We start from the raw sequence: 18,219 nt of genomic DNA on the forward strand, positions 1-18,219 counted from the left end.
GCCACTGTCAGGGTACGGTATGCTCCTCAATACCCTTCTTCCAGTCTGGTGTGTTTTTACATTTTCCAGAGGAGGAAAAAAACTCCATATTTAAGGTCAAACTCTAATGTGGTGGCTATGTTTGTCCTGTTTGGATCAGCTGGGATTTGTGAGGTCCACAGATAGTTGCTGAGAGTCAATGATACATGATGCCTATAAGGATGCAGGGTAATTGCCGGTTACATTGAGAAGATGACAAATTGCCTCCACCACAGCGAGGTCCCTCAAGTGAAACAAGCCGCCATGAGGTCAGTCTCAGGTTAAGAGTGTTATCAGCTGTTGACCTTGACTGTTCACTCTCACTTGTGCATGGCAAAGGGTGGCTGGGGATTGAGGCAAGAAACATGAATGCCCATTAAAAGTCAGATTGAGACAGTCCAGGTGTTGGGTTAGGTAATATGCAGAGGCCAATATGTAATTCAAGCCGGCTGAATATGTCTTATGCATAATTTTACATTGAATATGAAAGACTATTATCTCTACATTTGTTGTTGTTGTTGTTGTTTTGTTTTTTTGCAATATCTGGACATTATAGTAAATCTGAAGCTACTGCTGAACCAGCTATAAATACATAAACCCTGCAAAAATTTGCAGAAATTGTCATTTTTAGGTTTTATTTTTTGTACAGATTAAACAAATGAGATGTTAATTACTGAGCTTCAGAGGCACTGGTAGATTTTGTGAGAGTTTGACAGATTCAGGCTGTAGCTGTTTTCCACCACTTCAAGCCTTTGTGCTCAGCTTATCAGCTGCTGGTGGTAGCTTCATGTTTACATGAGAGTGTTATTGACCATGTCATTTAACTCTCGGCACAAAATGAATAAGTGAATAAGTCAAAAGTAACCCAAAATATCTAACTATCCCCTGATAAGGCCCTGATTCACTAGCCTGTCTGCGTCTGACAGCAAAGTGTTATTTCTATTCTTAGATATAAGTGCCTATATGACTCCAAAGATATAAAAGCTGAGTCACTTACACTTGGGTTTTTTGAAACCCTTAATATTAATGGAGCTCCCCATCAAAAAAAAAATAGGTAAATACATTATTTAATGCATTTTGTGTCCCATCATTCATACAGAAATCACACCCTGTGACATTAAGCAAAGCTCTTTCAATGACCCATCAATATTTAATTTGTCCACATCAAATTTGCCTTTGGAGCCCATATTTTTTGATCAAATTTGGTATGCCATATTTCAGTGGGTGGGGCCCCATGTGTATCCAAATGGAGAATGCATTGCAAGGATGATTGCAACTTGCTAACTCCCTTGATCTTTGCTTGGCTCTACGGCTGAATCCTACGTGGTAATGGTTGCAGCTATTTTAAACAAACCATGGGGGATGCATCTATTTTGCATTAAACCATTTCATTCTGACAACTCTCCCTGGGCTGCTGACAAATACAAATTTCAGAAGCTGGATAGCTGTATACTGTACATGCACATATTGGACAAGAAAGCTCTTAAGTGTTTTTGGAATGGTGTATATATGATGAAGTTGTACAGTTGTCTCATTCCCTTGTTGTTTGGTAGCCACTTAAAAACAAAAAAAAAACAAAAAAAAAAAAAAAAAGAGAAATACAAGCAGAATCTTTACACACCTTTTTCACAAGGTGGTTATACAGCCAAGTCTTTGAAATGAAGTCCTGATCTAAATATATCTCACTCAGTCTTACCTTTCTTTGTGTAAACAGGCAAACACAGGACCACCGAGCCCCTGTGGGTTCAAGAAGCAATTATTTGGAGAAAGCTGCAATGTTACAGGTTGAGGAAGGGATGTTAATTACCTTAGTGGATACACAAGATGCTGCCTTTTCCTTTTCTTTTGTTCAGTCTGTTTATGGGCTAATTAATTATGAAACAATACGCAGGTGATCCATCTGAGAGCAGGAAATACTTAAACCTTTCTTCTTCCTTTTACATGTACACAGTAACGAGGGGAAGGCTCTTTATCATATGTCAGAGAGGTGTGCGTTATTCTCCATAATGCAAAGGAAGCTTTTAATGGAGCATCCAAAAGACAGGGGGCTCAGCTCGTGGGAATAGAGTCATTTGAAGCACAGACATCAAAGCAGTAATGGATTTCTGAGTAGTCACCAAGTAGGTCTTGAGACTCTAATTTGATGGTTTTATACTTTATACTTTGTACGGGGGCAGAGATAATGATATTAAGGGCATATTTGAAAATATCAACAATAGGAAGAGCTGTTGGTGTTTTCTTTCAGTCACCATCAAGTCTCCCACACGTAAAAAAAAAAAAAAAGTCATCATTGTGGCAGGATTATGGGAGAGCAGCGGTGAGTTGGAAAATCATGTCACAAATGAAGAAGAGCGTTCTCCGGTCTCACACATACCACTTAAGCGATGGAATTTAAAACTTATTTTGCAGTTGAATTGCTGTGTTACCCCCACAGCAGTTACTGTCAGCTTAACTGAGATGAAACAGAGAGAAGCGTGATGAAAAATGTATAGAAATCAGTGTAACTCTCGACATCCCTTTAGGCGTCATGTTGGACTTGGAGCATCACACTGCAGCACTTTCTTGATACCCCGCCTCAGTTGTGAGATCAGCCATACTGGTCTCAGAAGTTTAGAGCTGTAACCTTGCAGTTTCTCTGATCTTTAATGATGCTGAGCTTTTCATACATGAGTTGTAAACTCCTAATTGGGAAATTTGTGCTTTTCCCACTTGAACCTGACATTTGAAATAGCAGGAACAACTATAAATTCAAGTGCATCTAAGTGTGCTATGAAGGGTTTCTGTTTTTGCTCTGAATAACAACTAACCTCAATTAACCTTATAAATAACCATCTTTTTTATAGGTACTGGTGCAACATTGTTTCAGTGTTTAGTTGAGTTAAGTGGATTCCTGGGCATATTCTAGGAGGCTTATATTCCTCAACAACGCTGTTCATCTTTACTCAGGCTGATACTGAGGCAGGTCAAGGCTCTCTCCTATTGTGCTGTAAGGTTAGATAACCTTGTTGGAGTGGGTTATGTTGAAAAATATCCCCTTTAGGAATTGTTTGACTTTAGTGTCAGAGATACTGTTTTTTGCAGATGGCCGGTTTCATGGCAGTGATCAGTTCTTGCAAAGGGAAATGTGAATGTTTTGGCCAGGTTGTCAGTGTCCAGCTAGTTACGCCTCCCCTCACTCACTTCTCCTTCCCACATGGACATGAAACAATAGTGCCCTCTTTCCCTTTATAGTTTCTCTTTTTGGTGAAGAAGGCAGTCAGGGAAAATTTTTCATGTTGCTCCTTTTTGTCTCTCCGTTGTGAACAAAATGAAATCCAAAATTTTGAAAGTGCTTCACAGCTGTGACACTATTGCTGGTGTTTCTGTTCTTTGACATGTAGGAGATGGATGGTGACATTTACTTGTCTGATCCATTTTCTTTTTTGGATTTGTTTTTGTGAACATATTGTATCTTAAAGGCTTTCCAGCTGTTCGCAGAGGAACCCTAGTGCAGGCTGCTGGAGAACATTATTGCCACATTAGCTCAGTCTTGCCAAAATGTACACACAGTGTTCGGCAGTAAGACAAGACAAAGTAAATCATACAGTAATGTGACTAGATACAGTAATTAGCAGAATATGGAGTAAACTTTTAAACTCAGTAATCAGCACAGTTACTTTGTCATTTCGACACTTTGGGTGGTTTGTTTTCTGGCCCAGCAGGACTTGAATTTTATGGCACGATTAATATCTAATTCGTTCCATTTATTGTGTAGTGGAGACACTGGTCTGGAGCACGGTATCTTGCAGCATGGGCAACATGCTAACAGTGCTAGCCATTTGGAGTCGAGCTAAAGTTGTTTTATTTACATGTAGCGCCTTAGCTTGCCACCTGACACTGATGAGCCTACAGGAGCTGACTGGATTTATTCAGAGTTAAAGGGTTCATGCCATCACTTTGCCATGCCAAAGTGAGCGCTTGATGGCCAATGGCAATGAATTGAAATTAAAAAAAGAGAAAAAAAAAAAAAAAAGATTTATATTTAGAAAACCAAATGGTAAGAAAATATCTGGTGCTCAGCTGCTACAATCACTAGTACCAGCTGTGACATGAAACATCGACACCCGCTGATGAAGTTGTATGTACGTGAGATTACTAAAACAATAAATCGCCGTCTGGAAGAGTGGCTGGGCTTCTCCCTCTGTCATCTGTTGAAGGGCCAAAGCTCAGTCTAGGAACTGTCAGGAAGATGATGTGTCTCTAGAGGCAAAGACGCCTCGGGAGAAAGGCAGCACTTAATCATCAGGGACCCAGTTTTCTAGCATTTCTCTCACCGCAGCTCGCTCACCTCGCACTGAGAAGGTGTGCAGGGGTCACCGGCCATGGGCACAGCTGAGTGACTATAACTCAAACACTTAAAGCTAATTTATGTGACAAATGTTCTTGTGTGACAGCTTACATGACAAAATTTGTTGCCCAGCGCCACAATGAATGCACCCAGGAAGAGAAAATGTCCTCTGCAGCACAAAAAGGAAGAGAGGCAGTAAAGCTTTCACAGGTTTTGGAGGTGGTGGAGGGAAGGAATGGACAATGTTTACATGTTCAGTAAAGTTCTTAATTTTAATAGCTTAGTTCCTAATTTTGAAAAAGACTGGCACTGACAATATCACTCAAATGAAACCGATGCCAGTGGGCACTGAATGGTAGTTGGCAACTGTGTACTAGGGTATCATTTTTTAATTATAGATCGTTTACATTTGCTAGAAATCACGTGTTTAAATTAGTAAGTTTTGGACATTGTGAATGATGACGATGTGATACAAAGATTTAAATTTGATTTAATTAAATTTAATTTGCTTTGTGGCTTGAGCATCAGACACTGGCAGAGCATCTTAATATACATGACTAAATAACAGCAGACATCTGTTCCACAGAGAGAGAGAGAGAGAGAGAGAGAGAGAGAGAGAGAGAGAGAGAGAGAGAGAGAGAGAGAGAGACAGAGAGAGAGAGAGAGAGAGAGAGAGAGAGAGAGAGAGTGTGTGTGTCACCATTTTTGTTAAAAAGCATCTTTGTGGAACCCTAACTACATGATGTAATGGCTCTGAAAATCATACAATTAAATCCAGTTACTTCATGCACCATCTGCAATGGTGATTTTGCATTTCATGTTCAAACTGTACAAAAGAGAGAAAAGAAAGACATTGCTATATACAGCCCCAGTAGATTCTGGGCAAACCAATTACTGGGGTTACAGATTTAATTCTGCAAAGTCTCCTTTTTTCCTCTCTACATGGCAAGTCGACAAAACATGCCCAATTGGAAAATGACAGAGGGAATCCATCTCCAGTTGTCACCCCCCTCCATTATGTCTGCACGGGAGCAGTAGCCAGCCACTGTGGGCTGTTTTAGCTGGGTGCAGAGAGCAGCCAGGAGGATGATCATTTGTTACCAGTCAGTCAGACTCCAGCCCACACTGAGACAGGAGGTGGGAGAGGCTGAGGATTTGCCGGTGGCTCGAGTTTAATAGATAGACAGCACAAGGGGGATTTTGTCAACACTTCCCGCATCGAATGACTGATAATTGAGACTGAAAGGCAGGAATGAGGTGGCTCAGAGGGTAGAAAGGGCAGAAAAATAAAATTTATATATATATATATATATATATATATATATATATATATATATATATATATATATCTCAATCCATAGATAGATAGATAATTTATTTATTAATAAATATGAAGGAGAGGTCATGCAAGATGATGTTTACATCACTTCAAAGTCCAACTGCATATACTCATATCTCATGTTGTGGCTGGTCTGGGGAGGTCACGTCCGACAATAAGTCAGAATATTTCATAGTGTGAAATGTCAGTGTAAATGTCTTGATAACCAAGATAATCCTCTGCTAAGCCCTACTACGCCTGTCAGGCTTTTCATTCTCACACAGCACACATGTATTTTACATGGAAGGTTTCCTATTGAAATTCAGTGTAGTGCAGCAGTATGTTAGCAGAACATCAGCACCCACTCTAGTGCTCAGTCTCTGTCTCCAGAAGATGTGTTGTAAGTCGTAAGTCACATGCGTTTTGGAAGCATTCAGAGCCCAATACACAATCATACACACACCTAAATAGCAGCAAAACAGCCTTAGAGTGTAAAACATTTTTACGGCTGTGCAGCGCAAGCTTCCCGCCCAGGGGCGGCAGAGGCAGGCAGGAGGACCCAAATTTAAGGACAGAGGCAGGCAGGAACAGTCAAGTGATTTAATAGTGAGACTTCAAACTTGCAGGTGTCACAGGATACAGGCAGTGCAGGGAAGAAGGCAAGCAAAGAGCACATGAACCAGAGGGGAAACCGGCAGGAACAGAACAACAAAGTCCAGAACCTCAGGGAAACACATGCACGCAGGAGTGGCAGAGACACGAAACCAAATGACTGTGGGCAGGGGGCAGGTATGTAGATTCGATGGCTGATTGTAGATCACAAACAGCTGTGACTGTCAGGGGCAATTAGCAGAGTGAGAGCAGGCGTGCAGATAGGCAGGGAGAGCCAGGTGACTGTGCTGGAGGGAAAAGCAGGTCAAGAGGAGGGAACAAGAGCGCCCAGAGACAAATCAGGAAAAAGGTGAGAAGCTACACTGCCTGCGTAGACAACTGGATTGATTAAAACATGAGCGTATTTGTTTAGATGGAGGTGAGATGGATGACTGAAAAATGCTGCTGAGACACTGTGGTGCTGCATGTCTCAGGAAGAAAAGAAAAAAGATCTGCACTCTCAAATTACTTAATTTGTGCTTCTGGATTTAAGCATTTGTGCGCATGTACTAAGTCCTGAGTCATTTCATTAATGCAGATTACACCAAATTCGGAGCCCTGCACTTGGGAGTTTGAACTTCACTAGTTCAACTCAGTAGTTTAGACTCCCAGGGATGGGAGGACTATTTGCAACTGGAACAGCACCGTTCTTCTGTATATCAGCAGCTCAGCTAGGCACAGGTTACACTTCAACACCACTGTACCTGACTGTCGTGTGAGTAAATAATCTCCACAAACAAACTTTCTCAGGGAAAAAACAGAAATGACAGTGAGTGCAGTAAAAGATACACTTATAAACATATCCGATCTAATATTTTTTTTTTAAATCGAACAAAATTTAATGTGGACGTTGCCTCCGTTCATTTTTGTTTATTTATTTTGATTGAATTGTGACGGTATATCTGTAGCTATAAGAAAGCCACAGAGGCAGCGCTGTTGTTAAACTGTCAAGCAAATCACCTATTTATTTAACTTCATCTTCTCAAACTAACTAGCATCAATAAATATAACAATTCACCATTCATTCTCCAAATTTCCTTTTCCAAAAGGAATGTTTATAATGTATCACAATGCTACAGACAACAGAGCAAACACCAGCGTGAGATAGCAAAGTAACCTTAATAAGATGGAAGGAGCAAGAATACTTCGGGATATTTGATCTGTACTTGGCTGGATGCAGACTTTGAATTGGAACAGTACTTGGTCTGTGACTGATGACGCTTCACAAGTCCACAAGAACACAAGCACAGAGAAGAACACAGAATGATTTATTATGCCCCCTGGCTAACATCACAATGCCCGTTTGTTCGGTATTTGTTTAGGACCGGACACGTGCAAAACTAATGAGATTCCAATCCCAGCTGTAGGTTTTATGCTAATAAGCAAATGTTAGAAAGCTAACATGCATAATTGGGTGAATATGTTCACAACACAATTGCTTAATCATCAGCATGTTGTCATTGCCATTATAAGAATGTTAACATGCTAATGCTAGCATGCTAAGGCTGCTACGGACACCCTAACAGAGAATATGGATGGTTAAACATGAGTTAGGTTAATGTACTGGAATTCACAGCTGTGATTTTGCTGATTAACTATTCACATGTGCACACATGTATATTTACATACATTACTTACCACTACTTTACCCAAAGCAGCTTACAAGTGAGGGACATCACTAAAGCTGCAGTGCAGTAGGAGACCTTGGCAGAAGTACTAAGGACTACACTTAGTACAATACTGCACACACCCAGAAAATGTCACAGCTCAGAAAAACACTGCATGACTTAGTGACACTGTATAACAATTCACTTTTATTTACTGAGATGCAGAAAGTCAGGAAGAGAGGAATGGCAGGGGGCAAAGTCAGCAAAAGGATGGAGGTCAGCAACAGGCAGGCAACCAAACCAGGAGAGCAAGACAAAGGGGACAGGAAAAAGGCAAAGTCCAAACATGGGCAGGAGATCAAAAACTGGCAGGCAGGGAAAAAACAGGCGGAATGCAAATGGGGGGGGGGGGGGGGGGGGGGGGGGGAGCTGGAAAGCTACAGCTAGGAAGGCATTATAGACAGTCTGGCAGAGTGCATGTGGACTAGTAGGAAGGTAATGAGGGAATAGGGAACAGGTGAGCAGGTTAGGGTTAGAGAATCAGGTGACTGGAACGGCAGGAAGAGCTGGGGTTACTGCAGGTGGGAATGTCAGGGTCTGACAGTTGGTAAATTATGGCAAAGCAGGCTGAGACTGAATGAGTAACCAAATGAACTGTGACAACAAACCACTATATGGCATAAATCATTATATGCCTGTAACTTAAATACATTAGGCACAGTCTGTGAACATATCCACAACTAACAGCTAATATTCTACAGCTGGTACACTGGCTGTTTGGGGCAAGTAAATACAGACTGCACAAATGATCAAGTGACATTGTTTTTGAATTTGTCATCACGGTGGTGAATTCAGTACTTTTACCCAACTCTCATCTTTAAGCATCCATACTCTAACAGGTGTGCTTACTATGTTCACTGTCTTAGTTTGTATGCTAACATTTAGTAACACTAAACACAAGTACTGTATAATCTAATCCATTCATCCATTCAATAGCTGATGTAATCTTAAATACCACTTGTTCTATTTGACCACATCCCAAATGTTTACAGTTATTCTGAGTTGCTGTGGCTCACCTCTGAAGCTAAATGGCCAATATGTGGTAAAATATGGTTACACACATACTTTTCTGTTCTGTAAGCAAGATTAAACCAATGATATAGCAGCAAAACATAATTTTCTATGTAAAGGTACAGTGGAGTAATGGCGTCCTGAGCAGAGAACAAACTCACACTCTCTCTGTATGTGTTGTAATCTGAGCTCCTGTGTTCTTTTGGTGTCTGGGACGATGGTGCGTGCATTTTAGTGCATATAAGTTTGCATCTTAGTGCATGTGAGTCCCCCCTGAAAAACTGTTGGCCCTACCCACATGTATTTAACACACAGGCACTGCCCACATGTGACAGCACTGTGCAGTACTTTTTCATTGAAAACGGCCTCTGACAAAAAAAAAAGATGAGATCAGGGCACAGGCAGACTGGTCAAGGGGACCACTGCCTCAAATGCCAATCGGCCAGTGGACTGTTGAAACATTCATGAAGTTTTTAAAGTTTCTACCTGCACCATCAGTGTCTTTACTAGTTCTGTTAGTGTCATTCATCCAGCCAGTCCCAGCAGGTAAGTCCAAGGCAGAATTTCTTTCCCAGTCCAACTGTGGAGCCAATACTGGTCTGGCTTTACCAAGGTGGAGAGCCCTGTAAACTGCTAACAGCTCCAGTTTAACTCAGAATCGGCTCTTCTTCTCCTCTTCATAAGTAACTTGATAGGTACATTATGTACATGTCTGTCTTATATAGTGACCGGCTACAGTAAGCATAATAATGTTAGCATATTGCTGAAATTTGTTTGACCAATGTTGCTATCGCTACCTGGCTTACTGCCAGCATATCACGGCAATACTACCATGAGCTAATGTTTATGGCAGGATTGTGTTTTGTTGGCTCTTGTGTTTGGCTGCCACTTTCACTGGGCTTCATAACCCCATGCTGACATGGGGTGTCACCAGGGGTTTTGTTACCAGTACTGTTTACCCTTGTCACAGCATGCAGTCACCTATGACAAACACAAACAGCTAACCATGGTAGTTGAAGTTGTGTATTCACTATAACTATCATACAGATGGACAGCATATTGTTTATCCTCCAGGAGGGGTTTATATGATGTTTTGATTCTATTTCTGCCCTGAAACAACAATGTGTATCCTTTGGTATATATAAGAATCCAAGCTGACAGCTGCTGTCTTACATGATAGGGAAAGATGCAAACTTAGCAGAGCCACCTTTCAAACCTACTTGAGGCTTGCTACTCACAAGAGTCTGTGAGGATAAGTCTGATGATATTTTTCTGATTGTCAACAAATCCCATTAAAGGCCAAAATCAACAATGAATTGATCCTACTCAAACTGTCTGCCTATCCAAAGCCTAAAATATCTTTTTACTGTGTGTCCAAGATCCATTGTTTTCCTTCCATGAACACACAGTGTACACACTGAACACTCACACATGCACTCCTTCCTCCTGTCTGAGCGTTTATTAACAATCTTTTTTTTTTTTTTTTTGGCTCAGCACCACCTTGGATGACCCAAAACTTTATTTTAAATTTCATTCATTTTATTCTCAAAAAGCCCAAAAGTCCAGACCCCTTTCTTTCTGTACTTCCTTGATGGAAAAAAAAAACTAGCTTCAGGTCATGTATTAGCAATTATTAATAATAATCATGACTTCAACACAGTTACTATTTAAGCATAGGTCTGGTGTTATTCAATATTTTTGTCAAAATTATAAACAATAATATGTCAGTCCATCTCTAAATACTTTGACTTCACTACCCTCTCTGCGTCTCTCAACACCAGTGAACACTTGTGTTGGCAAGCAAATGTTTAGTTTTATTTGACCAGAAAAACTAAAATATATTCAAATTAAAATTATGTATATGTATGTATATATTATTAAGTTTCATGTCTGTATTCTGCATATTTTGATAAATGTTTAATCAAGAATTGAAATTGTCAATTCATTTTCATTAGTTATTTGATTAAATATTCATGTTACCATCATGCTGTTTTCACTATAGGGAGTGATTAATCCCCTCGAACCATACCTTTAATGAAGTCTAATTTATTTTGAGTTCACAGAAATAAAAACAAAAAAAACCCTGTCTGTTTCTGTTTACCACAAGAGTCGCCGACTGCAGCGAGAGGACTCCTTGATGTCACAGATTGTTCAGAGGATCCATGGTACATTAACCTTAATTTAAATATTTGTGAGATTTGTATTTAGACCTTGGAATATGCTTGACGTGGTTTATTCAAATGTTTGATTTTCTCTTTATTCTACATAAAAAAGAAACAAGTCCAAAAGAAAACCATGAGAGATGAAAGTGGCCAGCCCTCAGGCCCACAGCAAAGGAAATCCTTTGCTAGAGACTAAGGAGGATTTATCTTTTATAACAACGGCTTCAGGCAATTTATCCACAGTTAAAACTAAGTTATGAGTAAAAAAACCAGCTGTGTCTGTGTTTGTCTGCAGATTTGCCAGCTCAGATTCTCCAGCCTCCACAACAACACCCAATCAACAGAAGAAGACTCACAAGGGGTGCAGAGTCCTTGACTGCTTCCGATTAAATCTCACTGCTTCACATTAACTATATATTTACCAGTCTGGACTGCTGATGACAAGGGAGAGTAGAGACACTGAGAGTGTTTATCAAGCCCTGCCAAAGCCATAGATGGGACTGCAGATGAGGTTGATGAGCTGGTGGAGCTCAAAGCTGCTGCTGAAGAAGAGGAGGAAGGAGTGAGGACAAGACCTGACCAGAGCATCCCATTCTTACTGCCTCAGTGGTCCAGGCTATGTGCCAGACGCTGGCCAACCAGGACTCATCCTCCAATAGGTCAGTCCACAGCTACAATCACATTTTCTTATTCAAAATCACACTCAATAACAAGAGTGGGGCTGGGCATTGGACCGCAGTTCTTTTTTTGGTACCAACTGAAATGTGGCCATTGCAGCAGCAAAAGCTTTTTTTTTCAATTTAGTATTGATACCAAAAGATACATATCAGATATAGAATCTGCACTAGTGTTGAAAAAGAACACCAGTCTACCAGCCTCAGCACAAAGAGTTACACAAAGTAACAAAACTCTTAGCTCCACCAGTGCTGCCAAATTGGGTAGTTTTTGTGTGTAGTTGGTCTACTTCTTCTTTAATTAGGCAGAGAGCTAAAAGCTTGACTGAAAAATGTATTTGGTTGGATTGTTATAATTTAAGCTCATTTTTCTGCCACAAGAGCAATTTCCATCTACACAAGCTCAGCCATATACCAGAGGTTTAAACTGAAAGGGAGGTGTGGTAGACCAGGGAGGGTGCAAAGCAGGAGACATGAGGCAAAGACACAATGTGAGGTGAAAGAGACAGCTGCAGGTGTTCTGAAAGCAACAGGAAGTAAGTCATTTTAGTTTAGCTTGCAAATAACATGATCAACAGTTGGAACAACAGGGGCAGTAATGCACAGCTCACTAAGGCAGTTCAGGTTTGAACAGTTTTTTCCACCATAGCTCATCAAGTGTGAAAACAGTGTGACGAGGATGTCATTATGTCTGATGTCCACTGCAAATAAATGTCTGTAAACCTACTTAGAAATCAGAGAAAAAGATGCTCCTCTAACTTGCTTGAGGCTTGTCACATTTTTAGGCTTTTCTCAGTATTAAAGTAATTCACAGATAGTTGACAGTACATGAATCATTTAGTTGTGCTGATTTGGGGCTCATATCCAACATAGTGTATACCTCTCTTAAATTCGACTTTTCTTCACTCTCTGAAGAAGATTCATGAACATTGTTATTTTCAGGATCACAGCCAGGAAGTGAGGCAGGTGGTTTGATGGTTCTTGTTGTTTCAACAACAGTTTCAGTTTTTCCTCTGTGCATCAAATCTTCTGGGTATCTCTGTGTGTTCAGAACACTCATGAGTTACTGACGACCGTCCTGGATCAGATCAGGAATTTCTCCCTGCTGCTCCAAGAGCCAGCATGGGAACAATCACAGATGCCCCATCGAGGATCATCTGGTGTTCAGGATGCAGAACACCATGAAGTAACAGCCCACAGAAAACATATCACACATGTCGAACATCTTTATATACACTTATTGTTTGTTTCTGCTGAGCAGCCCTCAAAATAAGAGTTATCTTCTTCCCTCTATGCCAGCAGATTAGTATGGTTTACAACCTTATCTATTTATGTATAATGTATCAACTCCTGTCTCCCAAAAATTACATTCTCATATAACTAAACTGCATTTTCAGTTTAGTTAGAAGCATATTTTCTGATGGGTTATGTTTGTTTATGACAGATCACAAATATCTTTCTAATCAGCATCATGCCGTTTATTTTCTTGCTTGCACCCGACCGTCTGCAGGACTGTTATTAATACAAACAAAAATCTTGCTTTAGTCTTTATTATTTTCTGTGAGTATTTATTTTTTTTCCGAGATGATAGGTGGTCTAGTGCAGCAATTTTGATGACAGGCTTAGACCTCTGTGCGCACTTGCCATCACTGCCAAACATGGATTCTTTTCCACGTTTTAATTAATGGATTGCTTTATTAAACCGGTGGTATCTTGTATCTCCATTGATATCTGATGTTTTGTGTGTAAAGACTGCTTTTTTAGTAGCTGTCTGTCAGTTGTGTTTTGGTAATAATTCACCGGCACCAATGCTTTTATTACTCGCAGGAAGAGGGAGCTGCTCATTACCTCAAATGGTTATTTTCCGTTTCCTGTTGACCAAATCTGTTGGACAAATGTTGGTCAATGGGTAAATAATCACAATTGTGTTTTTTTTTTTTTTTTTTTTTATATATGACATGTAGCTATAATAGCTACATACCCCTTCGTGGTAGGCTACATGGAGACACTCTACATTGTTCAAAACCTAAAAATCTATCCATTCTAGCTACACGTCATTAGCTAAAATCAGCCATTAAATGCTTGTGGCCTCTAATTCTGGAGTGTAGCATCTTATCTGTTAACCACCAGATATGTCCTCAGTTTTCTGCATAGATCACTACATCAGTTCACTTTCCATGTTGTTTACTGGTAAGGTTTTCTCATCAAAGAGGAATTAGGTGTATACCTCTGCCAGGTAGCCAAGTACCAGGAAATATGGTCACAATGTCCCCTTCCTGAGTTGCAATGTTGAATAATAGCCAGAGATGTTTTTGCAGAATATTATGATGTCACAGTGAAGTTGACCTTTGGCCATTTGGATATAAAATGTTATCACTTCATTTTTCCTTATACACATTTGAGTTAAATGTTGTCAAAATTATTTTATGAATTTGTAAATTATGGCCAAAAATGTGTTTATAGAGGTCACAGTGACCTTTGACCTTTGACCATGAAATTCTAATCAGTTCATCCTTGAGTCCAAGTTAATGTTTGTGCCAGATGTAATGAAACTTCCTCTGGGTCTTCTTGATATATTGCAACATCAGGGCACCGTGACCTTGAACTTTGACCTTTGACCAACAAAATCTAATCCTTGAGTCCAAGTGAATGTGTCAAATTTGAAGAAATTTCCTCAAGGCGTTCCTGAGATATCGTGTTCACAAGGCCAAAACTGTGCTTTGTGAGGTCATCGTGACCTTGAACTTTGACCTTTGACAACCAAAACCTAGTCCTTTCATCCTGCAGATGTTCCCTAGAGGCGTTACAGAGCTAATACGTTCACGAGAATGGGACAGACAGATGGAAAACCTGGAAACATAATGACTCTGACCCTGGCTGTCGCTGGCGTGGAGGAATAAAAAGAAGATCAGGGTCTCTGTACAAACCATATTCATAGTTGAGAAAACAGTATAAGGAGATATAAAGCACCCCCACTTCAATAGCATAGATTCCTTGGTGTAACCACCTAAACTGTAGCAACTACATAGAAACCTTCCAGCAACCACCTTGTACAGCCTAGCAACCATATAATAACATCCTAATGTGTGTATCGCATTCCTCCACCAAGCGCAACGCAAATCAGTTCAGTAATTTTTGCATAACCCTAATGACAAATAAACAAACCAACAACCAGACACAGGTGAAAACATAACCTCCTTGGCGGAGATAACACAAGCTTTATATTCAACACTTTCCCCATTGATACATTAATACATACAATATCTTTCCCTTGCTGTATTGTATGCTCACCTCCACCACAGTGTGACAGGGCCAGGAGCACTTGTTTAGTTTCACCTGTGCATGTTGAGGGTGAGGAAGAAGAGAAAAGGGAACAATAAAAAGCTAAAGATACAGACAACGTTTGCTTTGGACAAACCAGCAATTCTCTTCCTCAGGCCATATTATTAACCTGCAGCAAAAATGCACAATGAGGGTTCACCTGATCTGCAGTGATGAAAGCAATAACTGTGAACACTGATACCTTCACAATTCCAATATACAGTTCATAGGGAAGAATAGAACATTTATCCAGTGCTGTTTTTGATCCAATAACCTTGTTCTGAGTTCTGTTAATGCTGCATAACTGGTCAGTGTGACGAGGGAGACAGGATGGGGAGAGGAAACTCCAGACATGGTCGACTTTTTCTCCAGCTATCCATCAATCATAGTAGGCCATTAGGTGAGGCGGCAAGCCACAACCACAAACTGTCAGTTTCCATAAATGCTATCAACACAACTCATGCAAGATAAACAACAGAAAGAGGGCAGGAGAGGACAAAGTGAAGACAGCTTGGGAGGGCTTTGACAGCCCTGCTGGATGTGACAGAGTGCAATTGGTCATCTACAGATAAAGACTTTATGCATGATCTGCTGCCTATGCCACTGCTGATGTAACATGGAGATCATGTTCCCTCTCAAGGGTTCTTCTTTGCATCAATTTCATAAAACAGACTAAGCCTGTCTGTACATGCAGTAGAAACCAGGTCAATGTTTGAGTCTGACCTCACTGAGCCACTCATTTTTAAAATCTCAAAGCAAGGCAATTTAGCCAACCTTAATAATTTAACCTTAATAATGTAGCAAGAGAAAGCCATTGGCTAATTCTCCTACTACCTTATATTGGTCTTAAAATGATAGTTCTGGTTATTTGACGTGGGGATGTGTGAGGTAGTCATGTATAGTCAGTGTGTTACCTGAAGTAGATTCACATCAGCGCGCTGCCAGCTCAGAGAAACAGCCTGGAGCACTGGCACAGAAGCTGAGCGATGTGCTGCTGTGGACGAGGTCAGCAGAAAAAATGTCTTTTAGACACTTTTAAAAGATACCCACTAAAACAATCCAATATCTGTTTAAATGCTCCCCGCTGCTTCTCTATACTGGCGATGTGCTGACCCAAATCTACTGCAGGAAACACACTGACTATGCATGACTACCTCTCACAACCCCACGTCAAATAACCTGAACTATCACTTTAACGCAGTAAGTAGATAAAGTGTACAAATGTACATTTACTCAAAAATATTTTAGCCTTGTTATTGTTTCAGCCACAGTCAACACACTGGCTTCTTTAGGTCACTAATGACCAAGCACAGTTTTGTGAACTCCAAGTCCAAGCTAGGTATGAATATTTATTGGGCAACTTCAGCCAGCTGCTCAGAAATGTAGCCAGAGAGAGTGATAACACCAGAGTCCTACACAGAAAACATTTTCACATGTCATAGGAGGAAAAACATGAGTATAAACCATAAAACTAATGATGGCTGAATCAAATCAGCTGCTTCAGTTTCAGGATCCTGGCATACAGTGCATGCTGGCTCTGTCACACTGTGACACTTATTGGGACACTCGAAATGAACAGAGTCATTGGTATCATTAGTAGTAACACCTGTGTCCTTTCTGCTATGACAAATCAATGTATCTGTTTTGAGTGAGGCCTGTGTGGATTTCTAGGGCAAATTAAAAATTTCCCCCAGCGATCTACTGTAATTCAGGTAATTTCACACACAGTACGAGCTCATCAGGCAAGATGATGAGTGTAAATCAGTTTAATGTAAGTCTAGTTCACTGACTGCGGAGTTAAGACCTGCCTGCATTGGTTAGGCCAGGCTTCATGTATTACCTTGCTTTGTCAGCAATCAACCAGCTCTCATGGGGTTTTTCTGATGAGTTTTCACTAGAGTCATTATCTTGGTGACATGATGTTTCTCACTGTCCAGTGCAGAAAGCGATCCTTGTTTAGTTTAGAATGTGAGAAGAAAACACCAATATCATATTTAAGCTTTTGGGAAACATCAGTGAAAAAAAACATCATGGCAAAATTAATTGGTACATTGGTATAGAGCAGCAAAGTGTAAGGAGAAACTTCAGCATTCAGGCATTTAATTACTATTCATTTTGGATATAAAATGTCATGTAATGATGGGCAATATACTTCTGTTTGAATTATCACTACAACAGTTGATGCATTGCAGTTGATCCAATGTCCTTTGATGTTGACGTTACACTGGTACCAAACCAGCCCTCTCATTAGTACTGGGGATTATCAAAAACTTTGTGTTCGTGATTTGTAGAGTTTATATTTAACTTACATATCGGTCTACAATAATTACACCATTCCCTGCCGGTCACGTTTAAAAGTTATGGATAAAGACTTGAAAATACGAACTGTGCTGTGATTCACCCTTATGAACTGAACAGCTGTCTGTTTTATCATTAGATGTCTTCTAAAGTAGAAACTTTCAAACCAGAACTGACCAACTGGAGAGCAGTTAAGGGCGACACAAGGCCATAATATGCTCACGGTGAAGAGAACCCTCCATTTAGCAAGTCTTTGCTTTATTTTAGTCATTACTTATTAGTCTGGTAACTTGCCAGGATAATGTGAAGCTACAGATACACTCTTTGTCTTCCTCCTGTACTACTTTTTTCCTCTTACCTGCAACATAAAACACTCTTACAGTAGATGCAGCTGAAGAGAGAAACAAGGAGAGAGAGAAAGCAATGTCTGAATTAATTACATTTGGAAATAACCAGACCAAATATTTAAAAACACAAGAAGTTATGCCATGTAAAACAAAAAAGTATTTAAGATTTAAGTACAATTGATGTACAATTACTTGATCAGTCATCAAATTTAAGCAAACTTGCTTAACCCCTTGTACAAAAGCTCAGGTGTCCTCGAGTTGTATCTCCTCTATTGGAGAGTGTGCTCAGGTGACAATCAGGATTTGATCTATTCATCAGAGGTTCATTCAAGTAATTCAGTGTGTAACTCAGCCAGTGCTCAGCATCAAGTTTCCAGTTGATTGTTAGTTATTAAATTAAATCATTGTTCTAAGCAAACAGCGGG

General features: G+C 40.1%; 1 long non-coding RNA gene across 1 annotated transcript; it reads left to right on the forward strand.

Annotated features, from left to right (window-relative positions):
* The first annotated feature begins 5,888 nt into the window (after positions 1-5,888).
* LOC139630683 (uncharacterized) lies at positions 5,889-13,668 on the forward strand. Its single transcript, XR_011693204.1, has 4 exons — positions 5,889-6,624; positions 11,100-11,157; positions 11,450-11,813; positions 12,771-13,668. It is a non-coding gene; the product is annotated as an uncharacterized lncRNA (long non-coding RNA).
* Positions 13,669-18,219: the final 4,551 nt, after the last annotated feature.

Source organism: Trachinotus anak, unplaced genomic scaffold (assembly GCF_046630095.1).
Source record: "Trachinotus anak isolate AG129_WGS33_773 ecotype Australia unplaced genomic scaffold, CSIRO_AGI_Tana_v1 ptg000001l, whole genome shotgun sequence".
NCBI classification, from domain to species: domain Eukaryota; kingdom Metazoa; phylum Chordata; class Actinopteri; order Carangiformes; family Carangidae; genus Trachinotus; species Trachinotus anak.